The sequence below is a fragment of the Pinus tabuliformis genome, chromosome 7 (genome assembly GCF_031772625.1).
Source record: "Pinus tabuliformis cultivar Carrire ecotype Pingquan chromosome 7, CPIR1, whole genome shotgun sequence".
Taxonomy (NCBI): Eukaryota; Viridiplantae; Streptophyta; class Pinopsida; order Pinales; family Pinaceae; genus Pinus; species Pinus tabuliformis.
In genome coordinates, this window is record NC_142293.1 from 1172929393 (window position 1) to 1172948856 (window position 19464).

The following is a 19464-nucleotide window of genomic DNA, read 5'->3' on the forward strand; positions in this document are numbered from 1 at the left end:
ATGATGGAGATGGGAGTTATACATATGTTGCAGGGATGTTTGTAGTATGTGGAGAAGTTGACATCATGGACAAAGGATGAGACAGATATTGATGATGAATCTTGGTGGATGGCTACCAGGATGGTATGTTGTTGAGGACGAAAACGATTTCAGGTGGAGGAGGATGTAAGGACCTGTAGTCCTTGGCACAATCTCCTGGTTGGTGCGACGAGTTGGTTCATCCCTCGGGCACACGAATTGACGAAGTGCAAGCTCATACTTACAATGCAATGGAGTCATGTGATAATATATGCATAAAGGAGGAGAGTGAGGTGTTTTATATGTGTGGGGAGCATGAACGCTCAACCCACGGCCGACCTACAAACGTAGCAAGGCCGACTACACTTGTGGGCATTTGGACAAAGGCCAACACATGTTTTGAAGATGTTTGCGATGGAGATGAGGGCATGGGCAGGTCGGCTAGGTAGCCAAGACCTTGCCCTGCCACTCGTATAAACTAGCAAGCATGGGAGCTCATTTGGCATCAACAACTTCGCTCATCATGTGAAGAGAAGTGCGCAGATCAAGTGTGGAGGCAGCAAGAAGGAAAGGTGCAGATTTTGGTGATGTGCCCGCTCTTGGGCAAGGCCACACAGAGGTAGCACATATCTCAGGTTTGGTGAGACTTGGCACGAGCTCTTGGGTAGCTCGGGTGAGCGCCCGCCCATCATGCAAGAGTAAATGGTGGAGACTTGGTGAGTCATCCGCTGGTGCGAAGTTGGAGAACAGTGGAACGTTGGTGAAGCCGAGTGCACGGTGAAACATTGGTGAAGCCGGTTGTGCGAAGGGGGTGTCTTGGTGACTTGGTGGAGTCACCCGCCCATCATGCACGAAGACAAGGTTCGGTTGTGAAGTGCAGAAGGCAGCTCATGTGAGGGCGCACTTGCCCACCTCGGGCAAGGAAATCTTGGTTATCACACAGAGGTGTGATGAAGTTTTAAATTGGCTAAGTATGAAACTTGGTGTTTCCAATTATACTTGTAAAGCATTGTAACTTTGTAAACTTTTATAATATATTATTCGAGCAGACTCATTGTTCAACAAGTTGCTCCTCCCTTTATACTGTGCAAATGTGTTCTCGTTTATAATTGTTGTTGATAGTGAATGTGTATGGGTGTTCATTGGTATAAAGGAAAACATAATAGTACTTGGTTGCAAAACACAAACTAAGTAGGATAAGTGGTTAGGCATAGTCCACGAACATAAGTATTGGTGAAAAGAATACGTTCGGTGGTGCCGCACCTCGCCAAGAGAGATTGAAATACTACTGTCGGCCTGGGGGCATGACAAAATGTGTGTGGAGGAATTTGTGTCGTGGTAATTTTGAGGAGACATTTCTACAGAGGAAGCATTTATAGAAAGATGCACACATTGAACTTCCTTTTGCACAATAATATTCCTTCCCCGCTACCTTCTTGCACGAAGCTTGAAATGAAATTTTGTAGGAGAAAACATTACTTTATTTAAATTCCATGTTCATATGAACCAAATTAAACAAAAAAATAATCTTGAACTTGTATGATATGCATAATAATATTTCTTCTGCACTAGCTCTCTGAGTCAGTTCGACTCTCGAGTAACGAAACAAAACACAATATTGGCTTTAATAGGTATATGAATTCTTCGTGGGAAAAATGAGTGTAAATACCAGGATGTTGTATTTTGCACAATATTTTATAGTAGAATTATGCATCTGACATTTCTCACTCTCAGATTTATAGCCCTAGCTAAGCCACAACAGATATAATCAATGTATAGAATATATGGGACCCACATTAATTAACAACAACTTTGAATTTTAATAACTGACCGAAAGATATTAATGAGTTCATAGATAGTTGTGCGAAGGAAGTGTGTGAAGAGGAAGTTGTGTCATGCTCATTGTGCGAAGGAAGCATGTGCAAAGAATGAATGGGTGTATGGAAATATGTACGGAAACATTTGTGCAAGGAGATCCAATTAATCAGCTGTAGAGGCAATTACAATGGCACATCGTAGTTAATAACCTTGTTTTGATGGTCACAACCGTTCATCATTGGCATGTAATGAAATGAATTAATAAACCATTTATCGATATATACACTATGGTCTTTAGCTCTCGAATAATGATTAATTAAACTGAGGATAATATTACATAGTTATGAATTTACACTTTTATGGATGCAACCAAAGTTATCTTATATGCAAACCCTACTATCTTGTTATATTAACCAACTCCTTAACTCCTTCCAAAGGCTTAAGTGTCTTTACTCTTTATATGTTATATATAAAATACATATCAACTTCTTATATGTTATATACAAAATGCATAGAGATAAATTTAATATTAAATAAATTCAATTTTATTTATTATTTTATAATTTTTTATTAATTCACCTATTCAATTTAAAGAAATAATTAACATTAATATTTGTTCAATCGTATTAAATAAAAAATATATTTCTAAATAAAAATATCGTACCAATTCTTTTATAATAAAAGCATTATACTTGTTTTACTTTTATATATATATATATATATATATATATATATATATATATAATTCATAAAAAATTTAAATAAAAGAATGTTATACTTCTTTTTATTTATATACCTAATTAGGTCAATACAAATTTAAAGTAAAAGGAAACTGAAATGGTATAACATTTTCCGCAGTTCACTATCCACGTTTCAAAAAGTTACAACCTAGTCCATAAAAAAATCCACCATTTAAATTTCGATGGGTAAACTGAAAGTGTAACATTAAAAATTTTTTGCGTCGATGTAATAATTCTTTAATAAAGATTTCAAATAAAAAAATCATATTTGTCCCCCCGATTGGGGTGCAAGCCGATGAATCACCTCATTAAGGTGATGATAATGGTTGGTACTGTGTGGTAGAGAACCAATGCCCCCCACATGTTCGAGGTGAAGGGTGCGATAGTCCTTTGCATGATGATGGAAAGTTCATGAAGGAAAGGTGGAAGCGAGAGGAGGGGAAGAGTTTTAGTTTGTAATCACCCTCAAGAGAAGTGCAGTGAGCACTAGAATGACCAAGTGCAAGGAGATTGGAGTGGTAGACTGATTCAGTGCCTCTAGGAGTAGAAAGAACTCCATTGTCTGCAAGCAAAGGAAACTAGGTATGTTATTGGTCATCTCTCTCATCTCATTATGTTGTCATGTTTCTGTTTTGTCTCAGGGAGAGGGAAATAATTTTGGGGAAGGAATGTAAGGATGTTAGGGGTTGGGGGTGTAGACTAGTGGTGATAGTCCTATTGTGTCTTTGGCAGTCATCAAACATCCTTATCATCTCATGATGATATGAGATACTCTTATTTGGTATGGGAATTATGATGGCTCTAGGTAGGGAACTTAGAGCAGGAGCATGTAGTTGCATCGTTGGAGAAGCCGAGGGGTTGGGATATGGGGATTATGTCTCCCTGTACACCCGCATTCTGGGAGGAAACCTCTATCTTATGAACATGCAAAGCTGAAGGGGGGTTTGTGGGGACTTGGGAATGGGGAGAAGGAGGAAAATTGCCATGGGCATGAAACCTGGCATGGAATTGAGACTCGCTATGGAAGAATGCAAAGGAGGGTTGGCAATGGTGGTGCTATGGGGCTAATGGATGACTTTTTGCCTATGTTGGGCTCCCATTTTTCTTGTTGGGATGGTAGAAAAGGGCCTGTCAACTAGGTTGGGCCAATGGCGAGAAGGCAGTTGGGTCTCTACAACGGGGACTAGGAAGATATTGCATGCATGAGTGATGTTAAGGGGCGTGGGCTTTTATTAGGACTTGGAACTACTTGTACATGGTATGGGCAGGTCATCTCTATAGAACCCGCTTGTGACCATGAGGGGCATGCTACTACAAACATTAGAGGAGGGTATGAAGTTGGGGGGATGGAGCGACACAGTCCTACCACCTGACGCCCGTATACATGAATTATGTTGTAACACATTGAAATTTAACTGGTCAATTGAATGTTTTTTATGAAGAGTAGGTGCGTGGGAAACCCACTGCTACACAAGGAATTTCCAGGACCGAACATGTTACAGTTTGTCGCATTGGAAAGTACTTGGTCAGTGAGATCATGGCTCGACTTGAAAAGACCTGAGGTTGACGTAAGAGGCCTCGAGAGGACAAGCACAACACGAAACGTGGTTCTTCGAGTGGCTGACAAGGTCGGAAGTTTGTTGAACCTTTAACGAGTGAAGTGGCAACTGCCTACTGGGACGAAACCAATGAAGAAGTTTGAAAATTGTTAGAGGAATGGGAGGCGAAAGTGAAGCACGAGAGTGAGAATGATACAAAGTTGGAGGATTGGAAAGTCCTTGTCCCAGATACTAGAAATAGAAGAGGGAGAATCATGCAGTTCAAATAGACCCTTTACTTCTACTGGCTCATGAAAAGCCTGTTGGGAAAGGTGATGGAGAAGATCTCGGTAAGCATGATAGTCATGGTTCAGTGAATGCCAAACTACAAGCACGAATTTCATAAGGCACAATTTCAAATTCACAAATAATGCATATGCCTTGGTCAAATTGAGAAGCACCTGCCAGGCATCTCGATTCAGAAGGAGTTGCCTCAAACGAATGCCAAAGATCCAGCACTAGTGGAATCAGCGTAAGTTGAGCAACATGATTAACATGCCTACTTTATGATAGTTGTTTTATATATTCGGCTAGCTTTTAAAGTTGTTTATGCATTTACACGTGTATGTAGAACTCTAGAATATGGAAGTGAACAGGAAACTAAAACTTATATTGCTTCGATAGAGAGACTTATATTGATTTATATTGCTTTATATTAATGAAAAAATTAATGAAAAAATTAGATCTACCAAACTTAAGAAAGGAAAAAACACTATATATATAGTTATAAACTTTTTGTAATAACTTTTTAAGAAAGATTTCAAATAAAAAAATCCTATTTTTCTAATTATAAGCTTTTATGTCATTTAATTTTTTCATTTGAAAAAAAAATACTATAAAAGAGTATATCATTTAAATTTTTATTACTAATTTTTTTATTAATAAAAAAATAAAAGATAAAAATTCAAAAAAAATCCAAATTAAAATATTATGGTCAATGTTTTTTAATAAAAAGATGTACCCCTAAATAAATTATTATTAAACATTGAGAATAAAATAAAAATTTAAAAATGAAATAAAATAAATCCAAATCAAAATATTATGATCAATGTTCTTTTAATAAAAAGATGTCCCCCTAAATAAATTCTTACTAAATATTGAGAATAAAATAAACTTTAAAAATAAAATAAAAAATTGCCCACCATACTTTTTCCACCATTTACTTTAATAAAATAAAAATGTTTTACGACATAACAACAAAGTCGATCTTTTCACATCTTCACACCGTTCTAGATAACTCCCATTGGAGGGCAATTCCTATTTCATCGCCTATAGAATAGTTAATGCCGCTTGACATACAGGGATTTAACTATCCCTTTTCAGTGAAAGCACGCTCATCGAGATAGCATCAAGGCGATGAAATAGAAATTGCCCCATCTGAGTAAACTTCATCTTTTTCACTTGGAAGTGTCCTGTAGAGTGTCAACCTTGCAGCATTTGACTTTTCATTTTTTTTATGCAATTCCCACGTACATGCACAAGTCACTGTCCATTACATGCACAAGTCTGTACATGATAGTTTCACGGTTCGCCATATTAAAAGGTCAACGAGATTAATGACGTTTAGCCGAATGAATTCATGACCGTTTAAATGTTCATTACATTAACTATTCAACGAGTCAATGGCTGTTGGCTTGCAGAATTCCTAGTGGTGAAATTCCGCCACAGATCCTGGTGCGGTCGATTAATCCTATCGCACGAACTTTACTCCTGGTTGACCTATATTCACCCTGTAACGCGGATGGAGGAAAATAACGCTTTATAATTGTTCAAAGGGCAGTTGATAAACTAAAATGGCTTTACAACTCAATTAGAAGGGCAAGCTTTTCTTTTCGATAATTTAAAATAGTTATCAAGAAAAATGCTACATCTTAATGCTTTTAAAGAAAATGGCTTCTTGGTGATCAAGAAAAATGTTACACCAAACGTTCTGTCGAAACTTTAAAGTTTTGTTAACACTGGTTTCTGCTTTTGTTTATCGTTTAATTTCTCATTAGCAGATATTGAACTATATTTAATTACTTTCTCATGTTACATTTTCAGTGGAGTTCCTTTATATTTAATTAGTTTCTCATGTTTCATTTTCCGTGGATTCTTAATGCTATCGTGGGCCACAAGCTTTGGAATTTTTTTGTGGAGTTCTTTTATATTTAATTAGTTTCTCATGTGTGTTGCTTAATGTTATTGGGGTCCCAAGATTTGGAAATTTTTATGTTCAAAGGAGTGGAGCTCGAAAGCCTTTTACTTAATCAGAGTTATATTAAGTTATTATATGGGATGCTGCTACCTGAAGCGGAAATAATTCCACACGAATACATTTATATTTGTATAAAGTTTTTAAGATGAAAACAAAAACAAATAATCATCACATTTTGACTTCAAAAAGAACACAAATTTAAAATTCCAATTCTGGAGAGAGAAAATATCTTTTATAAATGAAGTCAATGATGTTTGGCATGAAGAATTCTTACTGATCTTCCGCCAACGATCCTGGCACCAGCTGCTTCACTGCTTGTTGATCTAAATTCATACTGTAGGTTGGATGGAGGAAGATTTCACTTTATAATGGTTGAAATGTTAGAAGTCAAAAGGGAAAAACCTTTATTCTTATCGAGAAAAATGCAAGTTTTTTTTTAAGAAAAATGTAAGTTTATATTCTTATCGAAAAAATTGTAAGTTATTTTTTTAAAAGAAAACCGGCTTCTGTTATAGTGGTTTGTTCTTTTATCTGTGTATTTAAATTTCTCATTAACCGATGTTAAATTTATATTTATAATGTTAGAATTATATATAATAAAAAAAACTCATATGGTTTTTTTAGTGTAGATTTTGAATGTAGAATTTTGAAGTTTTTTTAATGATATTGTAAGGTTGGAATTTAGAAAAATTTTAAGATCAAAATAGTGGTGAATTCTAAATAAAATAGATTTCTTTTACTTAATCACAATGATGTTAGGTTAATTACAAACTTACAATTATATTAAGTTATGTATGAATGTATATAATATTGTAATTTAGAAATTTTATCGAAAATTATTTGACACTTATATTTATCTATAAAACTTAAACGGAAGTGAAAAACAAATAACCATTATCAAACTTTAATTTCACAAGCTAAACAAATTTAAAATTCCAACTTGGATAGAGATATAAATGAAATCAGTGATGTTTAGCATAAAAAATTCCTATTGTTCTTTGGCCTGGCCAGAGATCTTAGTGTGTCGTATTAAGAAGTAACTTTAAGCAAATTGCAAATTTTCCAAAATATCTCAAAATCTGATTATTAGGAAAGTCAATGCAAATTGCAAATTTTGCAAAATATCTCAAAATCTGATTATTGGGGACGGCCCAACAATGCAGCAGGAACAAGACGCTACTAAAGGATTGCCTGCAAAAGTAGCGCGCCTTTCTCCATATTTTGGCCGCTGGAAGGAGTATGATGCTAATCCCTACCATCCGATAAATAACCCTTCGGGAATCATCCAAATGGGTTTGGCAGCGAGGTAGGTAGACAACATAACATATTTATTCATATTCTATCATAATGTTTTGGAAAGCAATTAAATGTACTTCGAATTGGATGATATTACTTGAAGCTGTCATTCGACATGCTGGAAAGCTGGCTACTTGCGCATCCAATGGCATCGATTTGTGCCGAGGAGGGCTTGTCAAGCTTTAAGCCAATCGCTCTTTATCGAGATTACCATGGCCTCCCAAAGGTTGAAAACTGTAACTTACAAACTTGACGTGTTCTCTAACAACTTGAATATTGTATACCAAAACTGTAATTTATTTAAGCGTCTTTGGATGGGATTAAATGACTGACAATGTTGAATGGTTGACGCAGGCAATTGCCATGTTTATGGAAGAAGTCGGAGGAAGAAAAGCGAAGTTTGAAAGAGATAGAATTGTTCTCACTGCAGGAGCAACTGCAGTCCACGAGGTGCTCACATTCTGTCTGGCTGATCCTGGAGAAGCCTTTCTAGTACCACCGCCATACTACCTCGGGGTAAACTCATTTCCATTACGGTCAATGAAACTGATTTTAGCAATGGCAAGCTGCGTCAACTAATCGACGTTACCTTGCTCAGATATCTTACTTCACTCTGGTCTTTCCAATTCTGAAGCATCACTTAGTAGACGGTCTAAAAAGTTGGTAAGTCGGCTGTTAAGGAAGGAAACTAACTTTCTGACTACTCTAAACTCTACTGAATTGAGGATTTGATAAATATTCCGGAATGGATGGGACCGCCAAGAGTGAGGTGAGCTGAAGTCAATCTTTTATTCCAGAATTGATGGGACTGCCGAGAGAGGTCAATTGTAATCAGTTTTTCCCCTTACTCCTATCCACTGAACTTAACTAAATTACAGATAACGTAACTAAACTAAATTGCGAATTTTAAAAATATTTTAAAATATAACTTGCGCCATTTCTAAATTCCAAAACACTTTCTAAATACTAATAACTACCAATAACTGTTCCCACGGAATAAGGTTCCTGCGTTTCAAAAAGTCACTGGAGTATTCACCGTCAATCTGTATGTGCTAGAATTCGATGATATGATATAGGATTGTTAATTAAATATTTCAATCCATAATTACCAAATTCGATCTTACTGGCGAAAAAAAAAATCAAAAAATTCGGGTATTCGATTGGCTTAGGGGTTTGATACGACAGTTCGAAATTAGTCACCGACCAATCCATACATTCACAATAAAATTAATTCCTAAGATCAATGGGATGGCATATGTTACCCATTACATTTCAGTTGAATTTTTATAGAACGAAATTTTTATTGGAAATTTAAATAAGCAATAAACTGTAATATTAATATTTATATTATAGAATAAATTTTTATTATATAAATACATAATTAAAATTAATAGATGTTAATTTTAATGGTTATTAATTAAAATATAATTTAGCTTGATAAATAGGTAATAGTAATTGAGGATATAAATGTGTGTTTTAAGAAGAATGTTTATACACATTTAATATTGATCACATTTTAAACATAAATTTCGGGGGTAATCTGGAATTACAGTCATATGGAATTAAGAATTTGTATCAAGTTAAGTGGGAATTGTATAAGCTATGGTATAGTTCGTTACATGGATGAATATAGAAATACTCATAATATTTAATTTGCCATTTTGATGTAAAATTATACAGGTTGTTCCGGCATATAATTTTATTTGCAAAAATTATTATTGAAAACAATTTTAAAGAAGTTTCTGATTTTAATATTATATTAGTTTATTTAAAAAATTTAAATGTTGAAAAATATAATATATTTCAGTGTTCTGAAAATATATACTCTCCCATCTTTCCCATTCCTTAATTCATACTGTTATTGAAATTGAAATTGAAATTTGGTAATTATATTTTAATCTAATCACATAATTAACTTCTGCTTTATACATGAAGCTGCAACTAAATGGCGCACAGGTGTAGACTGCAGTTTTGATAGAGAACTGAGATGGCGCACAGGTGTAGAGATGATACCCGTACACTGCAGAAGCTATGGCCTATGACGATTTTCAGATAGCTATACCTGCACTTGAAGGAGGCTATCAGAAAGCCAGGGCTCGAAATATACAAGTGAAGGGTCGTTTAATATCAAAATCTTCAAATCCATTAGGAACAACCATGGATGCTATCACTCTAAGAAAGCTTCTTGGTTTTGTGTCTTAGAAGAACATTAATCTTTTCTGCGACGAACATTAATCTTGTCTGAGAAGAACATTAATCTTTTCATCTCCAAAGAATTTCACAAGCATTGCAGAGATTTTGGGCACCAATAAAAATTATCAGATGGAGCGTGTTCATATTCTTTACAGTCTGTCGAAAGACCTAGGACTACTGGGCTTCCGAGTCAGAGTCATTTACTCTTACAATGATTCAGTCGTTACCGTCGTTCGCAGAATGTCCAACTTTTCGTTGGTTTCTTCACAGACACAACACCTGGTTGGTTCAATGCTATCTGACATGGAATTTGTAAGAAAATATTTAGAGAGAATAGTAAGAGGTAACGGAAAAGACGCGAAATGTTTGTCTCTGGACTACGCGTAGCTGGCCTCAATTGCCTTCATAGCAAGGCGGGTTTTTTCTGCTTGGTGGATTTCAGACATCTGCTGCAATCCCGTAACCACGAAGGGGAGATTAGACTGTGGAAGATAACCTTAAAAGTTATTGGCTTGAATGTTTCTCCCGGTTTTTCTTGTCACTGCAGCGAGCCTCGGTGGTTTAGGTTCTTCTTTGCCACCGATCATACTGTGAAAGTCACTGAATCAGATTCAACGACTTTTTTAGTAAACCCAATTTATGCTGTAGGCTGAACTTGCAGTGTTCCTGCATTTCATTCTAAGACGACATTCACTCGCAGACGACATTCGCGGTGGTGTTGTGGCTGCATGTTTAGTGACGCAAAATTTTGTTGTTATATATTGTTCTCATGCAAAATGTTGGAAATTTCTGGTGATTTCAAACACAAAAAAAATAAAAAAATTGCACAAAGAACAACCCTCTCTTTTTAATACAGGATGTTAATCATAACAAAAAAAAAATGTTACAAAATAGTCTTCCTCTATAGAGGGATTACAACATGAACGCTTCAGTTCCAGAAACTAATTTCACTATCTCAGCACTGTTGTGCGTTTCAAAAATTACATAACTCACTCTTACTTGATTTTTATACAATTGTGTCTGCATTTTTTAAAGTGCAGGAAGGTGTCATAACTTATCCACCAACCGCGTGAACTTCGTTGATGGGGTATCTGCTGCTCATGATGAACAAAATCTGATCTTTTGCTGTATTTCTTGAGTCGGTGGTGTTGAAACCCATGGCTGATAAATGTTGCGATGACACGAGGCTGGTTCTTTTCACTTTTGGTCATTCTTCTCTTTAATGAGGTTGTTGAGAAGTAATGGCGCAGCGCTAGTTTTTATCTTTCTCCTTCGGGAACACAAAAACAATTAAAGGACGAAAAGGCGCTTATGGCGGTGACATGAATAAGCCAGAACAAATAATCGCCGTTGGATCAAAATGGATGGACGGCTGAGATCAACTTAGCAGAAGGTGCGATCTGCGCTTGCTCAGGTCGCATCGCAACATCACGTCAGGGACAAATAAACAGAAAACACTGGAGGATGTGATCTACGATCTGCGATCTGCAATGAGATCTCATCGCAAATATCGCATCGCAAACAACACAGGGACGCAGCGAAGGGTGACAAGAGAATGTGCAATATGCGATCTGCGACGTGATCGCATCGCAAGAAACTCAAATGGAGGTTTTCCAGAGACCGAATGCTACGATTGCTATCGCTCCACGGCAGTTGAAATTATCATTCCAACACTCCCCTTTAATTTTAACTGCTGGGTTTTTCTGCATACGCAGGCATTTCCTAAAATGATCAAAACTTTTCTTTCTCAATGGTTTTGTCAAAATGTCAGATAATTGTTCCTCTGTTCTGAAGTGCTGCAAAACAATCTCACCATTGTTAACCAATTGACATATGAAGTGAAATTTGGTGTCTGTGTGCTTTGTCCTTTGATGGAAAACAGAGTTTTTAGACAATTCTATTTCCAAACTATTGTCACAGTAAATGGTTGTGCCATTTTCTTGTTCATGACACAAATCTCTGAGAACTCTTCTCAGCCACACTGCTTGGCATGCTGCTGCTGTTGCTACCACATACTCTGTCTCTGTTGTTGACAAAGACACAACTGGTTGCTTCTTGGAAGCCCATGAGATGGCTCCCGCTCCCATATGAAACACATATCCCGATGTGCTTTTCCTATCATCAACACTTCGAGCCCAATTACTGTGATTGTAACCTGTCAACATGAAACTTTCAGAAGAGGAGTATAAAATACCAAACCCCTTCGTTCCGTTCACATACCTTAGAATCCTCTTGGCTTCCTGCAAATGAGTCTCTTTCGGTCTTTCCATAAATCTGGAGATTAAACTCACAGCGTGCATAATGTCCGGCCTAGTTGCAGTCAAGTACATAAGGCTGCCAACTATGCCCTTGTACAATTCTGGATCAAAATCCTTGCTTCTATCTTCTTTGTTCAATTTCAACCCTATTACAGTTGGAGTCATAGCTGCTTTGCTGTTCTGCATGTTAAATCTCTTCAACACTACTTCTACATATTTAACTTGAGAAATGAAAACACCATTTTCACTTTCATCTACTTCAATTCCAAGAAAATATCTTAAGAAGCCCAAGTTAGTCATTTCAAATTCACTTTTCATGACTGTTTTAAAATCAGCAATGAGAGAAGCATCATTGCTAGTAAAAATCAGATCATCTACATATAAAACAACAATAAGTATCTTACCGTCATTCTCCTTTATGTAGAGTGTGGGTTCACCATCACACTTATTAAACCCATTCTCAATCAGATAAGCATCTATTCTATTGTACCATGCTCTTGGAGCTTGCTTCAGCCCATAAAGAGCCTTCTTCAGTTTGCAGACTTTATGCTCTTGGCCTTCAACTTCATAGCCTGGAGGTTGTTCAACATAAACCTCTTCTTTTAACACTCCATTCAAGAATGCAGATTTAACATCCATTTGATAAATCTTCCATTTGTGTTGTGCCACAATAGACAACACTATTCTAACTGTTTCCATCCTTGCTACTGGTGCAAAGGTTTCATCATAGTCTTTGCCTTGTTGCTGCTTGTAGCCTTTCACAACAAGTCTTGCTTTGTTCCTTTCAATCTTGCCTTCAGCATTGCTTTTGGTCTTATAGACCCACTTAACTCCAATGGCATCTTTGCCTTCAGGGAAGTCCACTAACTCCCATATTTTACTCTTCTCAATTGCACCAATTTCTCCATTCATTGCTTCAATCCATTTATCTTCATTTACAACATCTTCAAAATGAACTGGGTCATCAACATGACAATACAAAGCAAATAATGAATTCAGACCGGTATTGTTACTTACCTCTCCTTGTTCATAAATCTCATTCAGATTTTTGAATCTTGGTCTTCTTGGTTTGCTTGGAGTTCCATCCGAACTTGAGGTTATTTCTGATCCCTGTGGTGTGCTTGATGAAGCACTTCCTTGAATTCTCAAAGTTGTTCGAATTCCAGCTTGTGGTGTCGTTTGTTGTACTTGCTGTGGTGGAGGAGGAGCCACCAAGGAAGGATTATTTGCTGTTGTCCCTTCCTCTTCTTCTTCATGAGACACAATTGTCTTCACATTCACTGTCTTCTCTAAGCTTCCATCCCAAGCTTCATCTTCAATGAATTGCACATCTCTGCTTACTATCAATTTCTTGGTGGATGGATTATAGAGTTTGTATGCTTTTGACTCATCACAGTAGCCAATAAAGACACACTTCTCCCCCTTACTGTCAAGCTTCTTCCTTAGCTGATCCGGTACATGTGCATATGCTACACAATCGAATACTCTCATGTGAGTGACAGTTTTCTTTTGACCACTCCATGCTTCTTCTGGTATTTTATTCATGACAGCTTTAGTTGGGCATCTATTCAAGATGTAAACTGCGCAAATGACAGCTTCTGCCCAATACTCATGCGGCAGGTGTTTTGCCTTCAGCGTACTTCTGACCATGTCAAGAATGGTCCTATTCTTCCTTTCGGCAACACCGTTTTGCTGAGGTGTATACCTCGCGGTGAATTGCTTTTGTATGCCATTCTCTCTGCAAAAACGCAGAAAGTCTTTAGAGATGTACTCTCCTCCTCTATCTATTCTGAGCACTTTGATATAATGCGAACACTGCTTCTCAACAAGAGTTTTGGAGTGGCAGAATTTCTCAAACACTTCACTCTTCTGTTTCAGCATATACACATGTCTTTCTGCTGTAATCATCAATGAAAGTTAAAACATATTTATTTCCAGCAAATGATGGTATTTTCATCGGTCCACACACATCAAAGTGAACAATTTCCAAGGGTTCTTTTGCCCTTATACACTTTCCTGCTGGAAAGCTTTCTTTGTGTTGCTTGCCAAAGATGCAGCCTTCACAAAGGCTATCCGGTTTCTCGATCAATGGCAATCGCTTTACCATTCTCTTTCTGTGCAACAGATTCAATCCTCCGAAATTGAGATGTCAAAATCTCAAGTGCCACAACCAATTCTCATCTTTCACTTGTTCCTCAAAGACTTCTTGTGTTACAGCTGCAATAGTTCTTCCTTCCTTCAAATCTGCCCTTAGTTTGAGAGGAAACATTCTATTGCTGATCATCTGCACCTGTGCAATGATCTTCTTACTTGGAGGTATGTCTCCGATTGTACACATATCATCTTTGAAGAACACATTGTAACTTTTGCTAATGAGCTGTCTAATGCTCAAAAGATTACATTTCAGACCAAGTACATAGTATACCTCTGGCACAATCATCTGTTCTCCATTTCTTGCTTGGATACTGACTCTGCCCTTACCCTTGACAGATATCTTACTATCAGTTCATGTTCTTACCTCAGATTTCACATTTTCATCCAGATTGGAAAACATTACAATATTTACAGTTATGTGATTACTACAACCTGAGTCTAAGAACCAAAAATCTTCTTGTTTGTCTTGTGCAATATTACATGTTAACGGCACAATCTTTAGATTCTTATCTTCTTCATTTGCAAAATTAGCATTCTGCCTAATATTCATGTCATTTTGTTTTTTCCTACATTCATTTGTGTAGTGCCCATATTTCTTACAATAATGACATTGGACTTGGGATTTGTCATACCTTTGTCCATGAGCTTTCTGTTTGCTTGAACCTGCATCTTGGTTCTAATTGCAGCTCCTTCCGCTTGTGCTTGCAGGATTATTTTTGCCTTTGTTTTGGTTTCTTCCATGACCTCTATTATTTGCTCTGTCTCGACCTTTTCCTTGGCCGAAAGACATCTCAGTCTTGAATGCTTGCTCAAAAGAGGAATCTGTTCCTCTACTCATTCTGTGTTCATGAGACATAAGAGAAGCACTCAATTCATCTATTGTGAACTGTGAAAGATCCTTTGTTTCTTCTATTGCTACCACAATAGCTTCAAACCTTGAGGGTAAACATCTCAAGATCTTCTCTACAATCCTTCTTTCTTCAAGAATCTCACCATGAGATCTTATCTGGGTTATCAACCCAATAACCTGAGTGAAGAATGAATCTATTGTATCATATTCCTTCATGCTGAGTGTTTCAAAGTCTCTCCTCAACATCTGCAACTTTGCAGCCTTCACCTTCTCCATGCCTTGATAGGAAGTTTTGAGAATATCCCATGCCTCCTTGGATTTTGTTGCTGTTGCAATCCGTTGAATAACACTTTCATGTACTGATTGGAAGAGAAAAAAGAGAGCTTTGGCATCCTTCTTCCTGTCACTCTTCAACTGGTCTCTTTCTGCTACTATCAAAGTAGCCAATGCTGTTGCATCTGGAGGTTCAACATAGCTAGTTTCAAGAAGCTCCCATATTCCTTGAGAAGCAAATAATGCTTTCATTGTTATGGACCAATAACTGTGATTTTTCCCATTAAACTGAGGTAGTTGGGAATTTGTCAAACCAGATCTAGCATCTGCCATCTTAACCTGTATAAATAAAGAAGAGACACTGACTGTATAAATAAAAACAAGCAAAAACTTTCTCTGCTGGAGAAAATCTGCTCAATAAGCTTCATACAGCTCCTATAGTGAAGAACAAACTCTGTTTTTGACTCACTGAGTGCCTAGACAAGCTCTGATACCATGTTGGAAATTTCTGGTGATTTCAAACACAAAAAAAAAAAATTGCACAGAGAACAACGCTCTGTTTTTAATATTGGATCTCAATCATAACAAAAAAAAATTGTTACAAAATAGTCTTCCTCTACAGAGGGATTACAACAGGAACACTTCAGTTCCAGAAACTAATTTCACTATCTCAACACTGTTGTGCATTTCTGAAATTACATAACTCTCTCTTACTTGATTTTTACACTGCTGTGTCTGCATTTTTTATAGTGCGGGAAGGTGTCATAACTTATCCACCAACCGCGTTAACTTCGCTGATGGGGTATCTGGTACTCATGATGAACAAAATCCAATCTTTTGCTGTATTTCTTGAGTCGATGGTGTTGAAACCCATGGCTGATAAGTGCTGCGATGACACGAGGCTAGTTCTTTTCACTTTCAGTCATTCTTCTCTTTAATGAGGTTGTTGAGAAGTAATGGCACAATGCTGGTTTTTATCTTTCTCCTTCGGGAACACAAAAATGATTAAAGGACGAAAAGACGCTTATGGCGGTGACATGAATAATCCAGAACAAATAATCGTCGTTGGATCAAAATGGATGGACGACTGAGATCAGCTTGGAAAAAGGCGCGATCTGCGCCTACTCAGGTCACATCGCAACATCACATCAGGGACAAATAAACAGAAAACACTAGAGGATGCAATCTGTGATCTGTGATCTGCGATGAGATCGCATCGCAAATATCACATCACAGACAACACAGGGACACAGTGAAGGGTGACAAGAGAATGTGCGATATGCGATTTGCGACGTGATCGCATCGCAGGAAACTCAAATGGAGGTTTTCCAGAAATAGAATGTTGCAATCGCTGTCGCTCCACGTGTGTTGAAATTATCATTCCAGCACAAAATTCGTGTGCTGGCTTATGTAAGTATTTCCATTGAGTTACAAGAAGACATCAAAATTTTACATCATGCAGGTTGAGTTTAGAAAGAAGTACCATCACATGTTTATTTTGGGATCAGTTTTTGTACCTTACATACCATTGCCAATGTCAATAGGGTTTCCTTGTTGTGAAGCAACAATATTTTTTTGGAGAACATATGGTTCTCCTTTGTTGCTTGAATCTAGGACCCATAGAAATAGATAGGATTTTGTCACGAAAGCTTTTTCCTTCACTAGAAAAGTCACAGCCAAAAAAATAAAGGTTATAAAGACATGATGGACTGAGATCTAAGAGCAATTGGCCCTTGTGATCTCTGATGTGCATGGCCCACATAGACTTGAGAGAATTTCATCAACTGAATTAAGTTGGCATGATGTAGAAATAGGGAAGGAGTGACCCATTGGAAGAAAACATGAGATTTGTTGGGCCAGGAGGTGTGATGACCATTTGGTGCATTATGCAACATAGCCTGATGTGGATGCAACCTCTTTTTTCTTTTTTGCCAAAGTATGTCCTTTTCTAGTTTTTTTTTTCTTTTTTTCATTTTCCCTAATGTCCTTTTCTAGATTTGGTTTTTTCATTAGTTTGGGCTCGGCCACTCTTTCAACTAGGCCGCTGTAGTGGTAGTGTGTTTTGCAACTCTCGGGGGTTAGAGTCACAATTTTGTTTCCCTATAACAGGTATTGCCAAAAAAACATGTTATAAAGGCTTGATGGGCTCATATCTAAGAGGAGCTTCCCCTTCTCATCTCTAATGTGCAAGGTGCACTCAAATCCGAGAGAATTTCATGGACTAAATTAGGTTTACATGGTGTAGAGATAGGGAAGGAGTGATGCGTTCAAAAGCTCTTCAAATTCATGATTCTACATAGCCAAGTGTGTTGGAATTTTTTGCATTGTGTGAGGTAGCTTGATGTCAATGCCACCTCTTTTTGCATTCTTTCAATAGTGTGTCACTTTCTAATTTTCATTTTTTAATTTGCATGAACCGAGGTATTTTCCGCAATGTGCCGTTTTAGTGGTTTTTGGAATGCTTGAGGATAGATTTTTGGAATGCAATGTAGTGGATTGTCTATGAAAGGTGTGTTCCTATGTTTTATATAATATGGCTCTCGAGCTTGTAGGTAGGTGCCTAATGGCGGTGGGCTAAAGGCGGGACAATGTTTCTAATTAATGGCACGAGTGAGATGAGATTGGATCAATAATTTCTACACATTTCATTTACCAAAAGCCACAACCAGTGAAGAACAAGCTTACGAGGCTGACAAGTGTTGGAAATATTTTCATCTAAATCCAAACTAGATTTAGAGAATTGATTTGCTTCTAGGTTATGCTCCCTACAGAGATGCTGGAATTTTATGATAAGGAAATACTTTTTTAAATCCTTCAAACAACTTTTCCAAATTGAAGAGGGAATTGATAACATCGACGAGGTCAATCATCCAATTAATGGAAATTTATAAATCTCCTTTCCCTTGCAATGCCTTAATATGATTATTGATTGCAAATTTAAGTAGAAAAAACAAAGAACTTATCTCACCAAAGTTACTAGTTCCTCAACTACAATTATATCCAAAACTTAACACAATAAACTTATCCAAGTGGAGTGAAACCCCGCACAAACTGTAGTGTAATTTCCTCTACAAGAACCATCAAAGAAGCCCCATAGGCTCACTTTATAGAATATCATTGTTTTCAACACACTTGGAACATTAGGAGTATGCTTCGATAAATAGAGTTGTATTGAATGAACAAATTTGTGAGAATGTTCAAAAGGAGGGGACACAATAATGTTGATCTAATGAGGGAACCTCCTTTAATGACCACATACACGGTGTTATCTATCCTTGCAAAGGATTATCTTGTGGAAAAAGTTTCGGACTATGTTTCACATGATGCTACTTCCATTTTAACATTTGGAGCCCACTCTAAAACTTCATAGTTTGCAAAGAAGTGGAGTCCTTTCTACAACAAGTTTAACGTTGAGCCCCATGGACCAGAGTGGTAATTTGTTTAGAAGACACACTATCTAAACGACAAACTACAACCTTCCTTTATGAAAAAAATGAACTACAATGAAGGTTTGTAGCTCTTAACATGTTTGGACTCAATGGAAGTTGTCACTTTGGCAAATATCTAAAACCACTCTTGCTCTTTGGTTTACAGAGAGAGTATGAGTAATAAAGGTCTGCATTAATTATTTGGCAGTTATAGCACAAAAGCTTCGAAATTAAAGCTAGAAAATGCATAATGGAACTCCTTGGTGTCAAAAAAGTGTTCGAGACCATCCAAGAATGATTCATGTTTGTACTTGCCACTTTGTCACAACAAAGCTTGATTGGGGCCATTTTTAGATAAAGCTCTTAATAAATATCTTTTAAACTTAGGGAGGACCTAGCGTATAAGCTAGTTGAAATTCTTAGTTTTGTTTCACATATAATTGGCTTTCCTTTGGACACATGCTTCATATATTGATAGAAACCTTTTACGCCGTTATTTAAGTCTTTCCCATGTCGCAAATATTTTTGGGTCATAGTCATGGGTATGACACTAATGCAAATAAATTGCCTCTCCTGGTTTATGTTTCATGTGAGAAGAGGTCTGGATTAAATCAACATAAGAAAGGCTAGTGAAATGAATG

At 37.0% G+C, this 19464-nt stretch overlaps 1 pseudogene; it reads left to right on the forward strand.

Annotated features, from left to right (window-relative positions):
* Positions 1 to 7528: 7528 nt before the first annotated feature.
* Positions 7529 to 10513, forward strand: LOC149251632 (1-aminocyclopropane-1-carboxylate synthase-like; annotated as a pseudogene).
* The last annotated feature ends 8951 nt before the right edge of the window (positions 10514 to 19464 follow it).